Source organism: Capsicum annuum, chromosome 5 (genome assembly GCF_002878395.1).
Source record: "Capsicum annuum cultivar UCD-10X-F1 chromosome 5, UCD10Xv1.1, whole genome shotgun sequence".
NCBI lineage: Eukaryota > Viridiplantae > Streptophyta > Magnoliopsida > Solanales > Solanaceae > Capsicum > Capsicum annuum.
Window position 1 is genome coordinate 190,219,428 of NC_061115.1, and position 24,585 is coordinate 190,244,012.

Sequence of the window (24,585 nt, forward strand, 5' to 3'; positions counted from 1 at the left end):
ATTAATGTCGACTGACTTTGAAAAAATTTGTGTAAAGGTTAGATTTATTTGTATGTCTTAATATCTCTTATTGTCGTGGTATTTAGTTCACAATTTTTTTTAAAAAACAATCATGATAAATGAGGTTGAGATGGTTCGGACAAGTGAAAAAGAGATGCACGAATGCCCCAATATGGAGGTGTGAGAGATTGATGATAGATGATTTTAGGAGAGGTAGAACTAGACTGACTAAGTATTACAGAAAGCCGATTAGACAAGACATGATGTAATTACAATTTGCCGAGAATGTGATCTGATATAGGAGGGTGTAGAGGACAAAAATTAGGATACAATGTTAGTAGATAACAATATAGATTTTTATCGATTAATGTGATATACACGTGCAAAACACCTACACTAAACTAGTTTCTTAAATAGATTTATTATACATACATATACCTTGATTTTTGTTAATATTAGTGATTTAAAATTTAATTAAACTGTAATAGTGAAAAATTTTGTATAGTTTAATAGTGGAAGCAGTAGTCCATTAGTTAGTCAAGAAAACAGTTAGTTAGCAACTCTTTAAAAAAAAAAAAGCAACTTTCAAAATCTAATTTATCCAAAATTGAAAACATAATCATATATTTTATATAAAATACGCTTATAAGTCTCTTTCAATGTTCTCCAATGGTGATAGAGCCACTTGTGTGAGTCCCAGAGGCACGTCTATCTCCTCCACCACGCTGATTTTTTGCATTTATTTTTGACTTTTCAATACACGTAGCATCTGCCAAAAGTGTCTTCCAATTGTTCAACACATTCTGTGAAATCCAATCCAGTCTTATCTTACTTGTTTTTACTTTGAAAGCAAAATAATTTCTTCTTCTTGATGCCTTATGCTCCTATTCTTTCTTCACAATAGTATCATTGAGGAATCCCAATAGAATGCCTTCTAAAATAATTTAACAAATTAATAACATGATTCATATATACAAAAGTTAATACAGATTAATATTTCAAATTCTATTGTGACGGATTATATAACTTGAATTCTTCAAAATAACTTTTTTTCATCTATGGTGAGACACTTTTCCAGTTGATTCCTTTAGGATCAAGTTCATGCTTGAAAAAGCCAAATACATAACTAGAGCAGTCTTCAGAAGGCTCTATCCTGAACAATTTAGAAGACACTATTTAAAGACATACCAATACCAATAACATTATATTAAAAAGTAGTAGTATGACTAACCCTATGGGAGAAAGAGTAACAAGCGTTCGCGATCTGCTGATACTGTTGGACTCAACTTGATCACTTATTATGTTGTTGTGAGAATATGTACCCCGCCTACTGTGCTGCTTTGATTTGGAATAACCGGAGATGGTCCCAAATTAATGGATGAGGAACTACCATGACCTTATCCTTGAATATGTAGCACAGGTGTTGTACTACTTGGAGCTGATATTTGGTTAATATGATTTGACCTACCTGAGGAACTCATGCCACCTTGTTGAGAGCTACTTGTGAAAATGGGACCAATTGGCATGTTTCCATGAGTAGCAGAATCACCCCTGCCTATAGAATTACTTGCATGATTTGTAATAATTCGGCCTCTAACTTGAGTCAGATCTACAAAAGATATAATAGATTAGTGTCATAACAAAAATAGTCTATGATTCTAGCATTTCTGAAAAACGACAAGCATCATTAGCGACAATCAAGTTCAGTAGTTCTAAAGTATTTGTTATTTTTGTACTAAGAAGATGTAACCCCACCTACTGTGTTACTTTGATTAAGAGTGACCAGAGATGGTTTCAAATGAATGCGTGATGTACTACCATGACCTGATCCTTGAATAGGTAACATTGTGGCATACTACTTGGAGCTAATGTTTGGTTAATGTGATTTGGACCATCAAAGGAACTCATGCCACCTTATCGAGGGCTACTTGTGAAAATGGGAACAGTTGGCATGTTTCCACGAGTAGCAAAATTACCCCTGCCTAAGAATTTGCTTGCACGACTCGTGATAGTTCGGCCTCTACCTCAAGTCATATCTATAAAAAAATATAATACATCAGTCTCATAACAAAAAAAAAAGTGTGTGATTCTATCATTTCTTGAAGCATATTGATAACAAAATCAAGTTCACCCATTCCAAACTTAACAAAATCAAGTTCAGTAATTCCAAACATAACAAAAATCAAGTTCAGATGCGCAAGACATAACAAGATCAAGTTCAGTAGTTTCAAACATAACAAAATCAAGTTCATCAGTTTCAAACATTACAAAATTAAGATCTTGCAGATTCAAGTACATAACTAAGTCATGGTTATGCAAACAACTAGCTTCAATAGACTATCCTCAAATATATTCAGCATGTAATTTGAAATTTAACGAGGTACATAACTAGCATAAAATATTGTAACAGAACCTGGACCATAGCCTTATGAAACTAGTTATAAATTGGGATTTTTTGCATATCATCCTATCTTATTTTATAGTACAAGAGAACCTGAACGATAGACTTCTGAAGGTCTATAGATTGGGATTTTTCTCACAACCAGTATGATAAGCAAAGCATGATCCAGAAATTTTTACTAGTAGAGGCAGGAATTCTTAATCTTTTTCAACAAGCAGTAAGATATTCCTAGCAAGAGATAATCAATAAGAAACAACATGGATTTTTTAAATTTTAATCATTCTAAATTGAAGATCAAAAGCTAAGGAAATGATAGTACTACGACAAAGTTCAAATAAAATACTGAGAAGAAACTGGAGCACATTTTTATCAAGTACTAGTCACTATTTATTTTTTTGGTCGAACTTTTCCTCATCCTCTTCAGTTTCTCAGTTTCATAACCTTCTTCAGTTTCATACTCTTCTTCAGTAGATTCTTCTTGAATATCTTGATGGTCTGACAGTAATCCACCACAAAGAGGCTATCTATTTCAGTCACGCCCAATTTGGATCATGTGAGAGCATATTTTCATCAATGAAAGCATTCATGTATATTTCATGGACTTCAACTTCTTCAACATGAAATGAAATATTTAGTCCTGGAGTTATCCCCACTACCTCATTGGGTGATTCAATAACATTTCGAGGTTTCACCTTCAATATCGTTGCCCAATCATCCTTGTCCTTTTTCTTGCTAGGATAAGACACATAACACACCTGAAATTTTCAAAATAATATATATATTTATCAATAAAACGGAACATCGAAATCATCTGCTCAGTAGCAATAAAACAACTAGCAAATCAGCAGAATACAACCAACGTGAGCTGGAGATATAACGAAAATTTGATGTGAAGATACTATAATTCAAATATATAATTACCTAATAAAGAAACAAAGAGAATTGATTTAAAATTATTATAGCTTAAATATATAATTAACTTACGGATAAAGTCCATGTGCTACGGTCCTTAATCCTAACAATTACAAAGGTCATTATATGGCACTTTGACAGTCAACAGATTTTACACACAATTAGTTTCAAGCGCTGCTTTCCGGCAATACCTCATGATCTTAAAAGCATCGTGTAATAGTAGGAACAAACATACTCATTCATTATAGTGATAAGTGGAGTTCAACAAGCTTTCAGTTCTAATTCAATGAAAAATAAGGGATACTAGTGATGTTGTTTCAAGTACACAATCTGTATGTTTTGCACAAACACTTCAAGACTGTATCAAGAACACCTATTGTAATTCCCTGTATATTTCCTAGTTCAATTCAGCTCATAATCTATGCATGAGAGGCCTAAGAACTCAAAAAATTTAGCTAAGTGTTGAAGACTTAGTCTCATTTTGGCCTCCAAAACTTTGATAATTTTATTCTCGACCTTCCCGACCCCGAAAAATTGGTTTCTAAGTCAATTCATGATCAGGGTTGTTGGTAGTTCATTTCGGACTTTTCCGACAAGGTTTGAGGTTTGTTTGGATGTCAAAAACAATAAGTCAACGCGATAAGGACGCGACGCGTCGCCCATCGTGTTAGTAGGGTATGGTCAATGCGACGCGTCGCCTATCGCATCGGCTGAGCGACGCGACGCGTCGCCAATTGCGTCACTGGGTGCTTTTTAGCTCATTAAATTCCAAGTCTAGGAAGGTATTTCAGTCTTTTCCCCTCACTTTAACACAGGATTTAGGTCCCAAAAGAGCATTTTTGCCTCATTTTTCATAATTCCCTCCAATTGAAATCATCCTCTCTCAAGAATTCAAATCCTAGCTCTTCAAGCTTCAAGTTCAATTCTCAAGAAATCCCTCAATAACTTTCAAGAATTCGTCAATTGAGGTATGTTAAATGTTCATCCATGGGTCCTTTCACCCATAGAGTCCAAGAATCCAAGTTTAAGTTTGAAGTTATGATTTTACATGTTTCCATGAATTTTGCCTATAGATTTCCATGAAATTCAAGTTTATATTATATTTCCATGAAATTGTTGTTGTTATTAAACCCTACATATTTGAATGGTGTTGTTCGCTGATTTAAACCTTATTTTAAGGATTTAGTATCAAAATCATGCTACTACTACATGCTTTAAAAACTACTTCCATGCTTAAGCCATGCACTGCAAATGTTTGATAAAATGCCTCAAAGAATGCCTTTTGAATATTGATTTTATGTCATGTTCTCAAAGTGTTGGTATGGCCTTGTTATCATTGCTATCGAGTCCTGAGGGTTGTGAATACCCAAAAACTTAGTTGTTTACTTAGTCTTAGCATTGTCAGTATGTTTTCAGATATAGCTTTGTCAATTCAATCAGTGCATCATGTCAGTAAACTCAGTTCAGTTCAGTAATTAGAGTCAGTTCAGTTGGAAGTAGGATTTAGCATCGAGCGAAGCCAGGGATGGGGGCTTACCTTCCAGTTGAGGGTGTGACCTTTAGTAGCAATCCCTGCATTCTAGAACTACGTAGCCAGCGTAGGTTGAGATGTTAACCTGCCAGTTGAGGGTTGACACATATCTCATTAGGGAACTGGCAGTTGAGGGTGACCCTAGTCCCTCGGGACAACACTTTAGTGGATACACACAATCAGTGTTAGTACCCATGGCACGGTACTAACACCCCGCCAACTGGGGTTACAAGTTGGACCCTATTTAACTTAGTTTGGAATATGTCGGTTAGAAGATAGCTCCCATAGTTTCAGTTCAATAATCAGTCTAGTACTCAATTTCAGGCTTGCTTGACCATGGCATATAGTCACTTGTTGCATAGTATCAGTATTTCTGTATGTCAGTTTACAGATTATCTCAGTTTCATGTCATATGATTGGTCATACATTCTCAGATTTTATAGCTTTCATGCATGCTATATATCAGTTATCTTATGCCTTACTTACAGCCAGTTCTTATTCATGCATATGAACCCATGCATAATAGCCTAACCCTATTTAGCATACCAGTACATTCAAAGTACTGACCGCACACTCGTTTCTTGCGCTATGATGTCTCATATCATAGGTATGGAAGTTCAGGTTTCCAACTGCACCTAGACCTCCCAACGCATCAGTAGCAGTAGAAGTGGCGAGTCCTCATATTCTGAGGACCGTTTGTGTTTATTTCAGATCAGTTCAGTAGTCAGTCGGAGTTAGTTGGGGACTTGTCCTATCAACTCCGAAGTCAGTCAGTTAGAGGCTTTCAAATGCTTTCAGTCAGTTCTTCAGTTATCATATGTTATTGACAGTCTTATAGTATTGTTTTTGGATAGATGTTCTCAGTATTTTAATTCAGTATTGTTTTTCGTATTTAAAAACCTTATGGCATTTTCAGTTAAGTTCCGTACATGTTCCCTTTTATTTTATTCAGTGCTTACAGCAGGTACCAACATGGGTTAACTTGTGGTCCTTTGGGGATGTAGGCACCGTGGTATCTAGGGTGTACTCTCGAGGCATTACACCTATGAAGTTTTAACACCTTCAACACAATTTCTACAAGAACTATCAAAAGAAGTATGTTATTTAAAAAAAATGAGATGAAGAAGAAATAGAACTAAGTCCCCCGATTTCATAGAATGTCCTTAAGGAATTAATATCCCTCAAGTACTCGAGGTTGCAGAATTTTTCCTTCTAGGATAAAATGGCTCACAATCTGAATGTAGCGGTACCTCAAACGTTCAGATTCTTTGAACACACTCAACGGCAGATGATCACAAAGAGTTTTTAGAAGTAGAAGAGTGTTTTTCAATCCTTAAATTTTTGTACATACCTATGAAAAAAATGTAGGTATTTATAGACATTCCAGTGCCCCTTCAAAAAGGAAGCAATGGTTCATCGAAAAAGTGTATCACTTCGGAATAGTCATGTATGTCCATTTCAAAATAGTGTATCTTTTCTGAACAGTCACATCGAACTGAACAGTAAACCCTTTTTCAAAATAGTGTGTCATTTCCTCAAAAGGTTGCGTCCCTTTCGAGTAACGTTTCTGCATTTCAGCATGCATCTGCGTGGCGTTTTATGGAGAAAAAATATTTTTTGTTTTTCTATAGATTTTTCTGGATTAATAAATTTCACTTGTTTTTCCAAGTTTCAAATAAACTTTATCTAAAAAATTAATCTCATCGATCGATCATTTGATAAATTTAAATCCAAATTCAAATCCAAATCTGAATCTTCAAATTCGAATCCAAATTCAAATCCAAAGACGAGCCGAACGAGGGATGACGCGAGACACCTCTTGGTTCTTGCCTCACTATCTACTTGAACGTGTGTTTCTTAATAAGAACACATGAAAGTAGCTTTCTCCCACCAATGTAGGAGAAGTATACTTTCCTTAAGTAAGTATATTTTTCCTTCAAGACTTTCCTTCCATTTTCCATTCACACCAATTGAACCCAACAATCACCCACATGAATGGTGAATGTCACACCCCTTTTTTTAACTCCCCAAAAGAATCAAGTTTTAAGTTTCGAAAGGATTTTATTATTAAAGTGACAAAAGATGAAAATTATTTCGAAAAAACATTCATTAGTTTCAAAACTCAGAGGCGCCACTTGGCATAAATTAGGTGTGCCAAGTCACCCGTGGATATCCTTTTTCAAAATGGTTTTGACTCTATAAAACTGATCCGCGAACAGAGATCCCAGCTAAGGAATTTTGTTGACCGAGGGGAAGGTGTTAGGCACCCCTCGATCCCATGGTTTGACTACGGTCGCTTGGTGGAGTATATCAGCTAATTTGGAAACTATGAATGTATAAACCACACCAAACATAAATAAAACATCAATCAAGCAAACAAATCCAAAAACAATGTCCAGTCCAATTATACAGTCCAAAATAGAAAAAGAATGCAAAAATATAAATCCTATTCTACGCTACACTAATTTTATACTACGCTCCCATGCTACCCGATGCCTCGGACCTTCATCACAGACGTCCTCCAAATACAAAATACTTCGGGGCATTCTCCGACGAATAAATACAAGTGATCGCGGGGCATTTCCCAATTAAATGAATACATTTCCAAATGCAAGAACAAAAACCAAACCGTTCCACTCAAATTCCACATTCAAACATTCAACAAGAAAACTTATTCCTAAATTTTTGCCTACCCGAACCAACATTCGCCTATCCATTTCAACATATCATAATTTTATCACATTCCAACAATATTCATGCTCATTACGAATTAAACAAAACAACAATAAACCAAAGCTAATCTAAATCCAACTTTTTTTTATCAATTTCTCAATTTCATCCCCCAAATCCATTTTTAACCACATTATTAAACCAGTTCGACTATCAAATCACTTTTCAAAATTCAAAACCAATAACACATACCCTAACAAAGATTCAAACATTTAAGCATACCAATCATTCATATCCACAACAACAATTAATATTTTTCTCAAAATATTCAAAACTGCACCACAAAATCACGATATTAACCAACTTTGATATAATAAAAAAGTAGAGTTGAGAGATGAACCTTTGAAGAATCGATTTCATTGATAATAAAATCAAGAAAGCCCGGACTATAGAATTCCTAATAGGACCTCAACAATGATGAACTCCAACTCCGTATTGAAAAATTTGAGACCCAAAACTAAAGCTCCGTAAATCCAATTGAACCCAAAAACCGACACTGTTCACGGTACTGTTCACAACACTGTTCGCTTACTGTTCATGGTACTGTTCACAACACTATTCACGGCACTGTTTCTCTCTCGATTTTTTTTCTCTCTCGCGCGGTTCTCTTCTCTCTCCCTCATTTTTTTTGTTCTTCTTGTGAGAAAGATGATTTGGTGATTGTTGTTATTGTGCAGAAGATGATGATGAAAGAATGAGCCTCCCTCTTTTCCCCTTTTAGAATTTTCCTTTTATATTTTTTATTTAGTTTTTTCTTTTTCTTTATTTATTATCCTATGTGGAATCATATAATTGGCGGCTTATGAAAATAAGTGTGTGGCATGTGGAAAAGTTAGTGTGGCATGTGGAAAGATGAGGGTGGCGTGTGAAAAAATGAGTAGGACATGTGCCTTTTGCATGTATTCAATGAAAAATGGAAAGTGAGGTGTTGAGGTGGCATAGTGAAGTGACAAAGATTCTATGTATTTAATTATTTTCAACTCTTTTTTTTCTTGGGGATAAATTATCAATTAAACAAAAGTATGGTAAGGTGAATAAAATATAAATAAAAATTAAAATTAAAATTAAAATTAATAAAATAAAATAAAAAATGATTAAAATATTTTCGGAAAAGGACAACATTACGTGTCTACAGAGAATGACTAATTTTTATTAAACTTTACGAAAAAGTATGTGATCACCAAGCAAAGACTGATTGCATTTGGATAAGTGAGTTTTCCTTTGCACTTTTCGTAGTGAACATACATCGGATGCACTCGGTCAATCGGTAGATTTGATATCTTTGAATCGTAGAGCTTTAATGTACACCTAGATAACACATGTCACACAATCATCCTTTTACCATTTATGATTCTCATGGTTTTATTTGTTTCATCCATGATAACGTCCTTGTTTCATGAGAGCTTAGAGAATAGACCTTTACTAACATTCTCTTTGAAGCATCTTTCACTTCACCCTCACATAGGTGATTTCTAAATGTTCAATTCTATAGATTAAATTATTTGGTCAAATCTTCCAAATTTAGATAATCATTAAAAGGCTTCACACCATAAGTCTAATCCTTGTTTGCTAAACATTGTCTACGCTATAAGAATGGGTTGGGTATATTGACAATGTTGATCCTGTCAGTTACAACTTTGTTTGATCTCCTTGAACCTAGTTCTTGGGATCTCCATCCTGCTAGGTAGATTTATCGTCATGCAGACTTGTCCTGGGCCATAAACCCATTTCCTTCAATGTTCTCTCAACTCCCTCTCTAGATAGACCTTTTGTAAGTGGATCTGACATATTATCCTTTGGCTTTACATAGTCAATAGTGATAATTCCACTAGAGAGTAGTTCTCTAATGGTATTATGTCTCCGTCTTATAGGACGAGATTTAACGTTATACATCATGTTTCCTGCCCTACCTATCGCCGCTTGGCTATTGTCATACCCTTTTTTTTAACTCCAAAAGGATTGATTTTTAGGTTCAAAAGGATTTTTATTATTAAAGTGACAAAAGATTGAAAATTTGCTTCGAAAAAGATCATTTACATTTTTATTCAGAGTCGCCACTTGGCATAAATTGGGTGTACCAAGTCACTTTTGGAAATCCTTTTCAAAATAGTTTGACTCTAGAAACTGATCCGCGAATAGAGATTCCGGCTAAGGAATTCTATTGACTGAGGGGAAGGTGTTAGGCACCCCTCGATCCCGTGATTCGACCACGGTCGCTTGGTAGAGTATATCGACTAATTTGACACTATAAAATGTATAAACCACACAAAAAAACACAAAAACAATCAATTAAACGAAAAAACAAAACAAATCCAAAAATATAATGTCCAGTCCAATTATTACAACCCAAAATAAAAGGGTACTGAAAAGTAAACCTACACAATCCTAAACTACACTCCATTCCTTTCTCCACTCGATGTTTCGGGCCTTGATTGTGTGTCATCTTCAAGTACATGATAATTCAGGGCATTCCTCGGATAAATCAATACAAATCCCTCGGGGCATTCCCCGGCCAAATGAATACAATAGATTCCAATGCCTAAATCAAAACCATTCTACAAACATTTCATCATTCAATAATCAAAAATCCTAAACTTTGCTTACCCAACCTATGTTTTCGTATTACTTTCGACTTATCATGCTACTACCACGTTTAACAACGTCAAAATAAATCAAGATGACAAATTAAATACACTAAGTGAAATTATAAATTAACCAACTTTCGGTACCACCACCAAATTTCCATTTTACCCCAAATCATGTCCAAGTTATTTGATTATTCCAATTCACTACAATCACTCGATCGATATCAACAACCAACCACAATCATCCAAAACATATTGAAATCAACAAAATAAAATCCACATACCATGAATTTACACACTAAGTATCACACAATTAAAAATTAATTGAGAATGAGATGAAGAATGGACCTTAACGTCACTTTTATTCAATCGAACGAAGGAGATTCGCAGATTCAGAACCTCGACTTAAACTAACTTTGAACAAAATCCCATTTAGTGTTGAATTTGACCTACCCCGAAACAGATTTGAAAACCAATCGAAACCTCAATCACGAACTAACTTGAACAAACCCAACTTCTCGAATCAAATACCAACGACCAAACCGAGCCTATTTCAAGCTTCACGATGAGAATCAATGACCTTCGTTACCCGAACCCGACTCGAAGTGCCATTAATGATTTTGATAACTAGTTTGGTGTTTTCCAATGGGTTTAAACGACTGTTTTAAGGTGTTTTCTGGATAAAACTTGAGGTTATTGGCTAGACCCACTCAGAAACCAAAAGAAGAATGAAGAAATTTTGAGACTTCTATAAATAGATCGACTGGACGACGAAGAAATTTTGAGACTTCTATAAATAGATCGACTGGACGACCAATTCGAAGGTCGATTTCGGGCAATGTTCAGCCAAAAAAGTCGAAACAAAACAAAATTTCTTACTTGCTCACTGTTCAGATCATTCCCTCCCCTTTTTAATTTATTTTTGATTTTTTTCTTCTGTTTTGGGCCTTTTTCGGTATGTTCTCTCTCTTGACCTCTTAAGATATCTCTCTCTCTCTCTCTCTCAAATCTCTCATTCTCTTTCCTGATCTATTTCTTATCATCTCTCCTCACTAGTTAATGACTATTGTTGTAGATGTATTATGCATTTTTCAGTGTAAATGGATGACGGTGGTTGTGTGTGCTACTGTGTGCGTGTATGTGAATATGGTGATGGATTTTGTGTGTGTATTTGTGCTCTCTTAATGGAAATATGAGGTTGCGTGTAGATTATACTATGGAGAAGATGATGGATGATCCCCTTTCTGATGAAGGTGGTGTATCGTATATATAATGGGAAAATGGGTCAGTTTGTTGTTTACTAAAAATGGTAGAAAATGGAAAATACTTTGGAAGATTCCCCACTCTATATGTGTGATCCGTGGGCCCCTCTCTATTGTGTATTTTTTTCTTTTCAGTGAGTGCTCTTAGGATGAATATTGTCAATTGTTATTCTGAAAGGGTTCTTTTTCGTGAAGAGCTCTCTATGTCCACAAAAATAAAAAAAAAAATCATTAAAAGGGGTGGGGTAAAGGGTAGGGTATAGGGTAGGTGGGGTAGGGTGAGTTGGTTAGGATAATATTTGTTAGGATAGGTAGAGTAGTGGTAGGTTGTTAGAATAGGATTAAAATAAGATAAAATTTGTTAGAGATTTTGTTAAAGGTTGTTATTTTTGTATTTTTGTGAATGAATTATCACACGGGGTAGGACACATTGTAAGACGAGGATAAAAATGAATAACTTGGGTCTTCGGGAGGGACAAAATTAGGTGTCTGCATCATGCTCCTTTGAATGTAAACACGAAGTGTTTTCAGACAAAGTAGTAGACAACGAGACCAAATTTTGACCCGGCCATTATTCAAGGAAAGAAACGAAAGGAAGAAGAGTAACCAGGTCTTGACTTAAGACATCCTACCTACCCAAGTTATGAAGGAATCAATTCACATATATCTCAAAGGGTTGGAAGGAGAGAAACTATATCGAGTTGGAGAGTCGAATGAGGTTCCATCGAGATTTCGGTACGCAGTACTGTCATTACATCAAAATGAAAATTACAAGTTAACACATAAATGAAATTACAAAAATCCTATCTATGCACCTTATTTTGGACTCTTGACTTGAGTTTCATCACCCTATTCTTCAGGCGAGCTCCTGACTTGCAATTTATTCAACTTGTTGTCTAGCTTTCAATTTCTTCACCCTGTTCTTCAAGTGGGCTCTTGACTTGTAATTTCATCACTCTATTTTCTGGGCGAGCTCCAACTTTCAATTTCATCACCCTGTTCTTCAGGTGAGCTCCTAACTTGCAATTTTATCACGTTGTTCTTCAGGTGGGCACCTGACTTACTACTTCGTCACCCTGTTCTTTAGGCAGCCTCCTGAAATCAAAATAAAAGCTAGAACGAGAATTATCCCAAACAAAGATTATGATAAATAAAGATTTTATTTTTCTGAAAGTAATGTCCTATTTTTCAGGAGGGTCCTGAACAGAAAGTAAATTCCCATTTTTCAGGAGGGTCCTGAACAGAAAGTAAAATCCCATTTTCCAGGAAGGTCCTGAACAGAAAGTAAAATCCCATTTTTCAGGAGGGTCCTGAACAGAAAGTAAATCTCATTTTCTAGGAGGGTCCTAAATAGAAAGTAAAATCCCAGATATACCTTCCCAAAGGTAGCTGAACTTGCTGAAAAGAAATTTGCCCCTGTTTCATCAAAGATAATTTTGTTAGTTAAAAACTTAGTGGTGGTTTGCAGCACTTTGCTTCTCAAGCATCTGCTCCAGCATTCATTCCTTTTATCTTTGTTTTAAATCACTTATACTTGCCCCTACCTTGTCACATTATTGACCCAGACCAGATCAGGGGAAATGATTTTAACTCTAACACCGAGTTTTTATTTTACCATGCCTCTGAGACGCGCCTTTTGACATTTGATACTCCCATGATTCCAACAACCTATCGGTTGATAGACTACCTTTGACTTGATTTGAGTTATGCTCATTTTTATCTCATGTGTTGGTCTTGGATTTTCCTCATACAATTGGGAAGACTAGTAGCAAGTTTTGAAATCCTTTCTCAATTGTTCTGACACTGACTTAACTCAAAAATGTAAAGAAATGATGGTGGTTTTTATTTTGACAAATGACATAGAAAGACAAAAATATGCAAATGAAAGAAAAATGCAATGTCCCTTATTAAAGAAAAAAAAAAAGAAAACTTATCTGAATGTGGAAACCAACTCCAATGAGTATGACATGTATTTGGATTAAGCTGTCTGATTATGTACCCAAACTTCAACCTTTTGTTGTTGAGTTCATGCTCTTTCCGCTGAGTTGCTTCTTTAAACCTATTGGACTCATACATCTCATTCAGTTGATGACATCTTGAAAGATTTTTGCCAATAACCTTTTTCCTTTTTACTTTTCTCTCAAACTCACCATCGCCTCATGGTACCCGTGGGGGTTTTCACCAATAAGACTCTCATTTCTATTTCTCTCAACTCACCATCGCGTTACGATTCCTGTGAAGGTTTTCACCAATAAGACTCTCTTAGTTTTTATTTTCTCTCAACTGACCATCGCCTTATGGTGCCCGCGAGGGTTTTCACCAATAAGACTCTCTCATTCTTATTTCTCTCCTAATTTCTTACGCTAAGAAAGACAAGTAGTACCCAAAATGCATCACCATATCCATTGCATGTTTAGCCTTAACATTCTCAAATATTGATATGAAGATCTTTCTTTGGTTGTAACTTGGCTTTTGGAAAAGTTTAGAAAGAAAAGGAAGGCATGAGGCTCAAACGATACTTGACGTGGGGGTGGGACTTACAACTTTTGAAATCAACTCAAACAACACATTAACTCATGCCTCAGTTTTTGTTAACTGGGTGACTCTAAGATCTTTATTTGGTTGGATCGATCCCTGAATAGGACAGCCTACGTATATCACTCCCAAGAGAGAAGAGTCAGGTCACACATAGTTCCATCAACTTGTTCTTTGTTTTGGTCTAATTTTCTCTTCTCTTTATTTTCTTTTATTGTTTTTCATGTTTTTTCTTTTATTCTTCTTTTCTCTACAATTTATTTTTTATTCTATTTTGATTCCAGAAGAGGGATATGAAAGAAAATAGAACTAAGCTCAAATGGGTTAAACAAAGGATGACACAATGTTTGGATAGAAGAATGAAATTCCTTCATCATATCAATCGTCAAAAATGACAGTACTAAACATGCAACAGAACCAATAATGGATAAAATATCATACATAATATCTTTTGACCGCATCAGCATTGATAGCCATTTTTGCCATTTTCCTTCAATAACTGTCAAATATAAAGCTCCATTGGGAAACATTTCTTCACAATAAAGGGACCTTGCCAATTTGGGAAGAACTTTCCTTTCGCTTCAACCTGATGATGAAGTATATGCTTCAATACCAACTGACCAACTTCAAAATACCTGGGTCGTACCTTTTTGTTATACGCTCGAGCCATTCTCTTATGATATAATTAGCCATGACATACCGACGTCACTCTTTTTTCATCAATCAAGCTCAACTGTTCCAATCGGATTTTGACCCATTCATCATCATCTGTCTCTGCTTCCACAATGACTCAAAGAGAGGGAATTTCAACTTTTGCAGGGATGACCGCTTCTGTCCCGTACACCAATAAACATAGAGTTGCCCCTGTTGAAGTGCGAACAGTAGTGTGATAACCTAGCAGTGCAAACGGCAACTTTTCATGCCATTGTCTAGACCCTTGTACCATTTTCCGCAGTATCTTCTTGATATTCTTGTTGGCGGCTTTCACAACGCCATTAGCCTTTGGACGATATGGAGTGGAATTTTAATGTGCGATCTTAAACTGTTGACACACTTCTTGCATCAAATGACTGTTGAGATTGGCAACATTGTCTGTAATGATCATCTTTGGAATTCCAAACCTACAAATGATGTTGGCATGAAAAAAATCTACCACCGGTTTCTTTGTTACTGACTTGAAAGTTACTGCTTCTACCCACTTTGTAAAGTAATCAATGGCCACCAAAATAAATCTATGCCCATTTGATGCTTTTGGATCAATCGGTCCAATCACATCTATTCCCCAGGCTATGAAAGGCCATGGAGAAGACATTGCATGCAGCTCAATAGGAGGAGAATGTATCCGATCACCGTGTACCTGACATTGATGAAACTTTTAAACAAAACAAATAGAATCTCTCTCCATAGTAAGCCAGTAATAACCTACTCAAAGAATCTTCTTAGATAAGACATAACTGTTCATATACAGCCCGTATACTCCAGAGTGTATTTCAACCATGATTGTTGAAGCTTCTTTTGCATCTACACATTTCAAAAGTCCCAGATCCGGGGTTTTCTCGTATAAGATTCCCCCACTTAAGAAAAATCCACTAGCCAAACTCCTAATAGTCCTCTTTTTCTCCGTGGTGGCAGGTCTTGGGTATTCTCCTGACTAGATGTATAGTTTGATATCAAAGAACCAAGGTTCTCCATCGAGCTCTTCTTCGACCGTGTTACAATAAGCATGCTGATCACGACTCTGTATATGCAGTGGATCGATGTAGGATTTATCAGGATGCTGGAGAATTGAAGACAGAGTGACTAAAGCATCAACAATCTTATTATGGATTCTCGGAATATGCCTAAACTTTACTAACACAAACCATTGGCATAACTCTTGCAAGCATTGTCAATATGGTATAAGCTTTAAATATCTCGTCTTCCAATCACCTTGAATTTGATGGACGAGCAAATATTAATCCCCCAACACTAATAGTTCCTGGACTCCCATATCAACAGCTAACTTCAAACCAAGAATGCACGCTTCATATTCCGCCATGTTATTGGTACAATAAAATCAAAGTTGTGTTGTTACCGGGAAATATTGCCCCAATTCAGAGATAAGAACTGCACCTATTCCAACTCTTTTTATACTGACATCTCCATCGAAGAATAACTTACATCCTGAATCAATATCTATAACGACTTCATCGACACACAACACTTCTTCATCAGGAAAATACATCTTTAATGGATCGTACTCTTCATCGATGGGATTCTCAGCAAGATGATCTGCCAAGGCTTGGGTTTTCATGGCGATTCGAGTCACATATACAATGTTGAACTAGTTAAGCAATATTTGTCACTTTGCCAAACGACCGGTCGGTATAGGCTTCTGAAAGATATACTTCAAAGGATCCATGCGGGAGATGAGATAAGTAGTGTAGGATTAAAGATAATGCTTCAACTTCTGTGCTACCCAAGTTAGGGCACAACACGTCCTTTTAAGAAGAGTGTACCTGGATTCATATGTTGTGAACTTCTACTAAGATAATAAATAGCCTGCTCTTTTTTGGCCGTGACATCATGTTGACCCAAGACACAACCAAAAGAATTGCCCAAGACTAATAAATATAAGATCAAAGGCCTACCAGGCTCCGGTGGTACCAGCATGGTTTGAAAGATATCTTTTGATTTTGTCTAATGCTACCTGGCATTCTTCAGTCCACTCTACCACAACACTCTTTTTCAACAACTTGAAAATAGGCTCACGCGTGGTTGTAAGTTGAGCAATAAACCTGCTGATGTAGTTCAATCTACCCAGCAAACTAATCACCTCCGTCCTATTTTAGGGCGGAGGCAAGTCCTGGATGGCTTTGATTTTTGAGGGATCCAATTCAATTCCTCGACGGCTGACTACAAACTCCAATAGCTTTCCAGATAGAACTCTAAATACATATTTTGCCGGGTTGAGTTTGAGATTATACCAGTGAAGCCTTTCGAAGAACTTTCTTGGATCTTTAACATGGTCAGCCTGATTCTTCGATTTAATAATCACATCATCTATATAAACCTCAATCTCTTTATGCATCATGTCATGAAACATAGTGTTTATGGCTCTCATGAATGTTCCTCCGGTATTCTTCAAACCGAACGGCATTACTCGATAATAATAAGTTCCCCATGGTGTGATAAAAGACGTCTTCATCATCCATAATGATCTGGTGGTATCCGACATAACAATCCACAAAAAAAATAACCTCATATTTAGCACAGTTGTCTAGCAAAATATGGATATTGGGTAACGAAAAATCATCCTTCGAATTTGCTCTGTTCAAATCACAGTAATCAACACATACTCAAAATTTTCCCTCTTTCTTTGGGACAGAAACAACATTGGATAACCATAACGGGCCACTCGAATGACTTTGGGTTCAAGTTGTTTCATGATTTCCTCTTTAATTTTGATACTTACATCAGTCTTAAACTTCCTCAAATTTTGTTTAAAAGGGGGAATACGTGATCAGTTGGCATTTATGGGCCACTAATTCAGTGCTTAAACCAGGCATATCATCACTATGCAAAAACTTCTTTATAATCAATTAATACTTGAATCATTTCATCTTTTAAGAGTGGCAAAGCATGTACACTTATTTTAGTTTCCTTAACATATTCTTGATACCCCAGATTAATTGGCTCAGTTTCATTCAGATTAAGACTCGACTTGTCTTTAAACTGTTCCAACTCTTTGTTTATTTCTTCTAATGACTCTTCTTCATCATATTCCCCCTGTTGTTTCATTATATCTTGACTAGTTTAGATTTTAAGATCAGGCTGAAAATTCCGCATGCATGTCATATCATTAGAATCAGCATAACGAGAACTGTATAAAGAAAAGACAAAAATAAAATATATTAGACACAAAACAAAAAGGACATTGCATTTCATTTAAAGAGAAAGATAGGAGGGTGTAAACACAAATGACAACAAAATATAAACAAGCTAAATTTTAAGTTACAATCGTGAAATAACTCGAAAAACTAAAAGGGAAAAAATGAACTATCAAAGCTCCCTCCTGATGAGGAGAGGAATGACTTTCCAATTGTTGAGACGGATAGATGGGCCTATGAACTGCACATCTTCCTTACTAGTATCTTCTCCAGCTTCAACCATGTCAACTTCAATCAACAGGTTCTGGAAGTCATCAACCAATTCAGCTTTAAATTCTACAGTCTTCGTGACACCACTCTTGACAAATGACTCACTGAGCAACGCGGTTGGGCGGGGGAGTGATCATGTTTCCTTTTTCCTTTCCTTGGTATTTCTCAGATCTTCAGTCGTAGGTTCAAAACCCAGACCAAAAGTGCCCATGTTCTCCCTCGGACATATGGGACAAATTATACCATGCAGAGACACTCCCAAACCCCTTCCTAGATTGAATCCATATTTTAATATTTCATTTATCATCATGACAGAAGCGGGAGACAATTGTAGCCCTGGAATAACCTGTCCTTCAAAGATACGATACACCAACACTATACTAAAAGTTTGATAGACAAATATCTCCTCTATGTTGTTCGCTTCAATAAGAGAAAAGGGAGAATCTTCGTAGGCAAAAAAATCTCCTTCACCATGAATAACCACTTCTTACCTATCACGCTCAAACTTGACCATCTGGTACAATGTAGATGCAACGGACTTGGCCTTGTAGATCCACGATCTTCTCAACAACAGATTATAAGAGGAGTCGATATTCTATACTTAAAACTCTATGGCGAATTCAACAAGCCCTATAATCAAAATCAGTTCTATTTTGTAATGGAGTTTGATTTTTCTCCATTGAAAGCTCTGACACATACATTGTTGGGCCTGATCCTCTCAACACCAATGTTCCATTTTTGCAAGGTAGAAATAGGGCAAATATTTGCGCCAGAACCTCTGTCAATCATGACATGAGTGAAATATAAATCTTCACACTTCATGGAAATGTAAATAACCCAGTTATACCGCATACCTTCAACAGGCAATTCATCATCAGAAAAGCTGATCTGATTGACCTCAAAGTTTTTTCCAACCATTTTCTCAAGCTGATTTACCGTAATCTCCCTAGGAATATATACTTCGTTCAATACCTTCAACATAACATTGTGATGTTCCTTAGAATATAGCAATAAACATAAAAGGGAAATTTGAGCAGGGGTCTTCTTCATCTGGTCTATGATTGAATACTCCGGCAATTTTATCTTTTTTAAAAATTCTTCGGCTTTTTCTTTGGGAACAGGTTTTTTGAGAGACGAATGCCCATTTACCACTAGCTTGGTCTTCCTCAAACCTTCAGTCATGGAGCATCTTCCTGACAAAATCAAACCCCCTACCTCATCTACTTCTTCTACAACCTCTTTTTCTTGATAAGTCATCATAGTCCGCTCATAGTTCTAGGGGATGCTTTTTGTGTTGACTATCGAAAGTTAGGTCACCTTTTTGATGATAATAGGTGATGTAAGTGCTCCTTTTACCATCAAAATAGGCGTTCTCGAAGCTCCTACCATTGTTAACTTTGGTTTGTCCTGAGTTGAACCAACAGCCTTTTCGACTCCTTTCACCGTGATCACGAGTTTCACTATGTTTTCTTGGACCTTATCTTTTATCATTCCTTCCTTTCTTAGTGACATTGCTTTCAATGAATCTACCGCATTCACCGATTTATCCTCATTGGTCTGTATTCTGACAATAGGCTTATAACACATTGATGATTTTTTGCCATCATAAATTAACAGCAACATATTGGTTTCAGCATGGGTTGGCAATGGATTCTGGTTAATGTTTGGAACTTCCAAGGCCTAGACCAAAATTTGATTTACGTTGATTAAATCTTGGACAACTCTCTTTAAATACCAGTATTTCTCGATATCATGGCCTGGTATGTCAGAATAATACGCATACCTTAAGAAATAATCAAGATTCCTTGGAGGTGGATTTGAGGCCTTTCTTGGATTGGGCTCAAGACCTTCATCTTTCTCAACCTATCAAACAAGATAGCATGTGACTCCCCAAGAGGTGTGAACTAATTTTTAACGCCTTCGCTTGCCTATACTTGGGCCTAGGTTAAAAACCGGGTCTGGAGAGGTTTTGGTAATTTGGTGGGGTTGATGGATGATTTTGTGGAGCTTGCACGTGCCATTGTAGGTAAGAAGAGGTTTGGGCATATGGATGTGCGCTATATACTGGGTACGGGGGTGGTGGAATAGAATATAGTGGGCTTTGTGAAGGGTAGTAATGGTGGGGAAGAACATATGGAGCTTGAGCGTAGGCTTGGGCTTGGGATTGGGGATAAGGGCGAGGCAATCTTTTAGGATAGGAATGAGTTCCATCTACAATGGTTGCCATGTCCTCTTTTTTCTTCTTACCTCCAAACGCTCCAGAGCCACCTTAAATTGCTTGGGTGGTGGCTTTCAATCCGGCAAAACTATCTATCCGGCCGGTCTTGCTTCCGTCCTCTATCATCTCTCCCATTTTGAGGACTTCAATAAAAATCTTTCCCATTGCCAGGAGTAAATATTGAAAATAGGTCTTATCATGTACCTGAATGAAGACTTCTACCAGCTTACTCTCCTTCATTGGAGGCTTTACCCTGGCAGCCTATTCACGTCATCTTATCGCGTATTCCTTAAAGCCTTCAGTACTTTTTTTCTTCATGTTGAACAAGGATTTTTCTTCAGGAATCAGGTCGACGTTATACTGAAAATATTGCACAAACTCAGTAGCTAATTCATCCCAGTTGTTCTATTTGTCAATATCCTGATCGACAAACCATTCTGAAGCCAGATCGTAAAGACTCTCATGAAAGAAAACCATGAGCAACTCTTCCCTTCCTCCTACATCCCTCAATTGGTTGCAATAACATCTCAAGTGCGCCACGGGATCACTGTGCCCAGCATACTTCTCAAATTTAGGAATTTTAAAACCAAGGGGAAGGTTAACGTCTGGGAACATACAAAGATCTTTATAGGAAACACTCTTATAACCTCCGATTCCCTGCAAATTTCTCATGGCCTATTCCAAACTTTTCAGTTTTCGTGCCATGACTTCCTGTTCCTCTGTTGCAATAAGCTTCTTCGTATCAAATGGAAATGCAGGTGGCTGAGTGTACCCATATGGTTCATTCATCCTCAAAGTAGGTTCCGGGGCATAATACTGATTATATGAAACCTTCAATACTAGATCTCTAGTAGACCGAGGGATTACCATCATCAAACGCACAACATAGGTGGGGGCTTCAGGTGGTGGCGGAACCACGAACATAGGCACTGCAGGTGGCACCGGCTGAGCAGCCGGCCTTGGTTGGGAAACTGTCAAGGGCACACTAGGGGTGCCAGGATAATATTGACGTGGAGTGAATCCTGGCGCGTGTATAGGTGAATCAGTGGGAGCATAGAATTACGCCTGAGAGAGAGGTGAGAAATTAGAGATATTCCCAAGATCTTTAAGGAGTGGAGAAGGAGGCATTCCACTAGCCCACGCCAAATGAAAATCTATCAATTATTGCCTTAGCCTTACTACCTCATTATTGCGTTCTGAACTTTCTTCCCTAGGATCCGGATTCGGGTCAGTGAGCAAATTTTTAATCTCCCTGCCAGCCATGCCAAGATTTGCTTTTGATCTAGTGAAGTATGGGTGACTAGCCAGAGTGCTATAATACCAACCACTTTTATCTGAAAGAACATGCTCATCAAATACAACACCCGTTTGGATTAGGTCACACAACAAGCATGGGAATCATATTTACAAAGATTGTATTAGATTCATGCATATTTCTACCATCCTTTGAGGGTAGCGAGATAATTTTAACATCATCCCAATCTTTCTTATATGCACAATTTCTTCTTTCCTCCAACCACACCTCTTTTTTTCTTTTCGCCCTCACTTTTCTCGTCTTTTCATCGGTCTCTTTTCTTTCACCTTATTCTCTCGTCACTCTTTCTATTTTTTTCTTCTCTCGCTATCTACCTTTTTTTATCATTGTTTATGGCTTTTGCTTTTCTTTAAAAGAGGAAAAATAATGAAGAACGAAGAATCAAAATGATTAGATCGAACCCACAAGTAGATTGCCTACGTATCATGTTGTACATGTATCAGATCTTGCGTAGTTCAGGAAGCACATGTACAAAGTTGAAGATTTTTTTTTTTTGCGAAAAACGAAAAGAAAAGAACAATGAAACATCACTATATTTCATAAAAGAGACGAATCAAACATATTCAAATTTAAGACAACCTTAAAACTAATCAACAAGGACTAAACAACACTCTAGGCCCATAGGACAACATGCGTAACATTCCTTATAAAGACCCTAACATTAAAACAAACTTGACACCGACATAACGAAGACACAACACTACAATGGCAGAAAAGTAAAGGACTCAAACTAAACAAAAGATAGGAAATGCTCTTTCAAACTGGTTCTCTGTGTGATGACTCTGGTTGAGATGGACCTGTCTGTGAAGTTCTTGCTTTTCCACTTAGACTTTGCAACATATCCTGCAATGATGCTTCGATACTCGGGAATAAGATTCTCGCACGTATCCCCGCCTCTTGGAGACTACAACCAAAAAGGTTTTTCTAACACTCTTCCACAGTTCTTATCAAACCTGACAGTTGAACTCTCAAAAGCTCCACTTTGGCACCAGGATCTTCCTTCTCATCATCCTCAACCACAATTGCTTCCCGTATTCGCCTTCTAAGTTGATCTGGTAATGGTCTACTAATGCCGCGGGGTATAGATTATAGCCAGATTTCATAGTTTTGAGTGCACCCCAGATTTTCCAAACCTTCCACGAGGGTATCGACGTCTAGCCTCATTGTGTTATTCTAGAATTGCTCATATTTGCTTTCCCCAAAGGCTTGGTCTTTAAAATACTCTACATCCTTTAGAAGGTCCATTATCAGTGGGACATCTTGCACCCTACCTAACTGACGCATCACCCTTCTTGGACTGTAAGGTCTAGTTTAGTTAAGTCCTATCAAAACTAGAAAGAGTTGCATTTAAGATCTAATCAAGATTCTCTTAGGACGAAACAACATATAGGTCCAAAGAATGTTGTCCGGAGTTCTTAATTCGAGAAATTCAATCCAGGCATTGACTCCCACAGGGAAAGAAAATCTATCAAAACAAATTCTCTCTTACATGGATTGCACTCGATCACCCAGACAACGGTCGATCACATCTGCTTTAATCAAAGAAGGGGTATGAAAATGCTCCATCATCCATAGCTGCAATATCGAATTACTCCCCTAAAAAAATCATACCCCTCATTTTACTTCGGTTAAAGCCTTATATATTTCTGTTAAGACCATTGGTACTATGGTAACCTTATCTTTTTTCTTGAATAAAGCTATCACCACTGATTATAGACGAGTATTGATTCACCTGTCATCTAACGGGAACACTAAGATGCCCAACAAAGCTAGACAGAAAACCTCAAGATGATGCTGTTCTCAGATTTTTTTGGTAGTACAGAATATATCCCAAAAGCAGTCGAAACCTTCTAACAACCCAAATCTAGAAAAAAAAATAGTCATCCCAGCTGCTTGTTATCTTTCAATCCACAGAGTCGAAGAAATATTTTGCGGGTATGATTGTGGGCTAAAATCATCTGTTGATCCATATAAGACAATTGAAACAAACGACATATTTCAGCCAGGATGGGAGTCAACTCACAACTTCCGAACCTAAACACCAAATTGTTTGGATCCCAAAAGGTCAACACAGCTTCTATTAGATCCTAACGAGGCGTGAGATCTAGGAGTGCTGCAAGATTGCCTAACGCTTTCCTCCCTTCATGCTTTTCAAAGTAGTTGAACGTGCCCCACAACTTGATCAACTTTTTAGGCACCTTGACAACCATAAGGACCCTAGACTTTGTGGACAGATCCATCCTGTAATAACAGATAAGACATTATCTCAAAAATTCTAGAAGAGCAAAAAAAAAAATTCCCAACCCTTGGGACTTTTGAAATGAACATATGTCGAGGGGACAAATCACTTCATGACTCTAATTCACCGAACGGTATCACTGAATAAGATTAGCCTACTTAGATAGGACCCACTAACAATACTAAATTACGAGGAGAAAGACCTAAGCTAAGACTAAGACAAAGGCCAAAAATAAAGATCACCGAACCCATCGAGGGTTGCCTACGTATCCCGCCCTGAGGGATGGGAATCAGGTATGCGTAGTTCATCCAGATTGGACAATTAAGGATTAACGAACCAAACTAAGACTTGACCTGAGAGACACGATTACAGACAGACGATAAAAGACGTCAATAAACTTTTTGAGTTTTTCAATTTGACACTTCACATAAAACTGACACCAACGATTATGAAAGAAAAAATCTTTTTGGGTATTTTAGTTATATGAAATGTATAAAACTTCTACCATCTTTTTTGCATTTTTCTTTTATAAAAAGCACCTATTAAAAGAATCTTTTTGAAATTTTCAAATTATGGACGCTTACTAAAGAAACAAAGAAAATCTTTTTGATGTTTTTGTTTTTGAAAAAATGAGTGCAAAAGGTAAAAAATCTTTTTGAATTGTGAAAAACAAAAAGCCATAAAGAACACTAAAAGCTATGAACCCTTTTTAACTCAC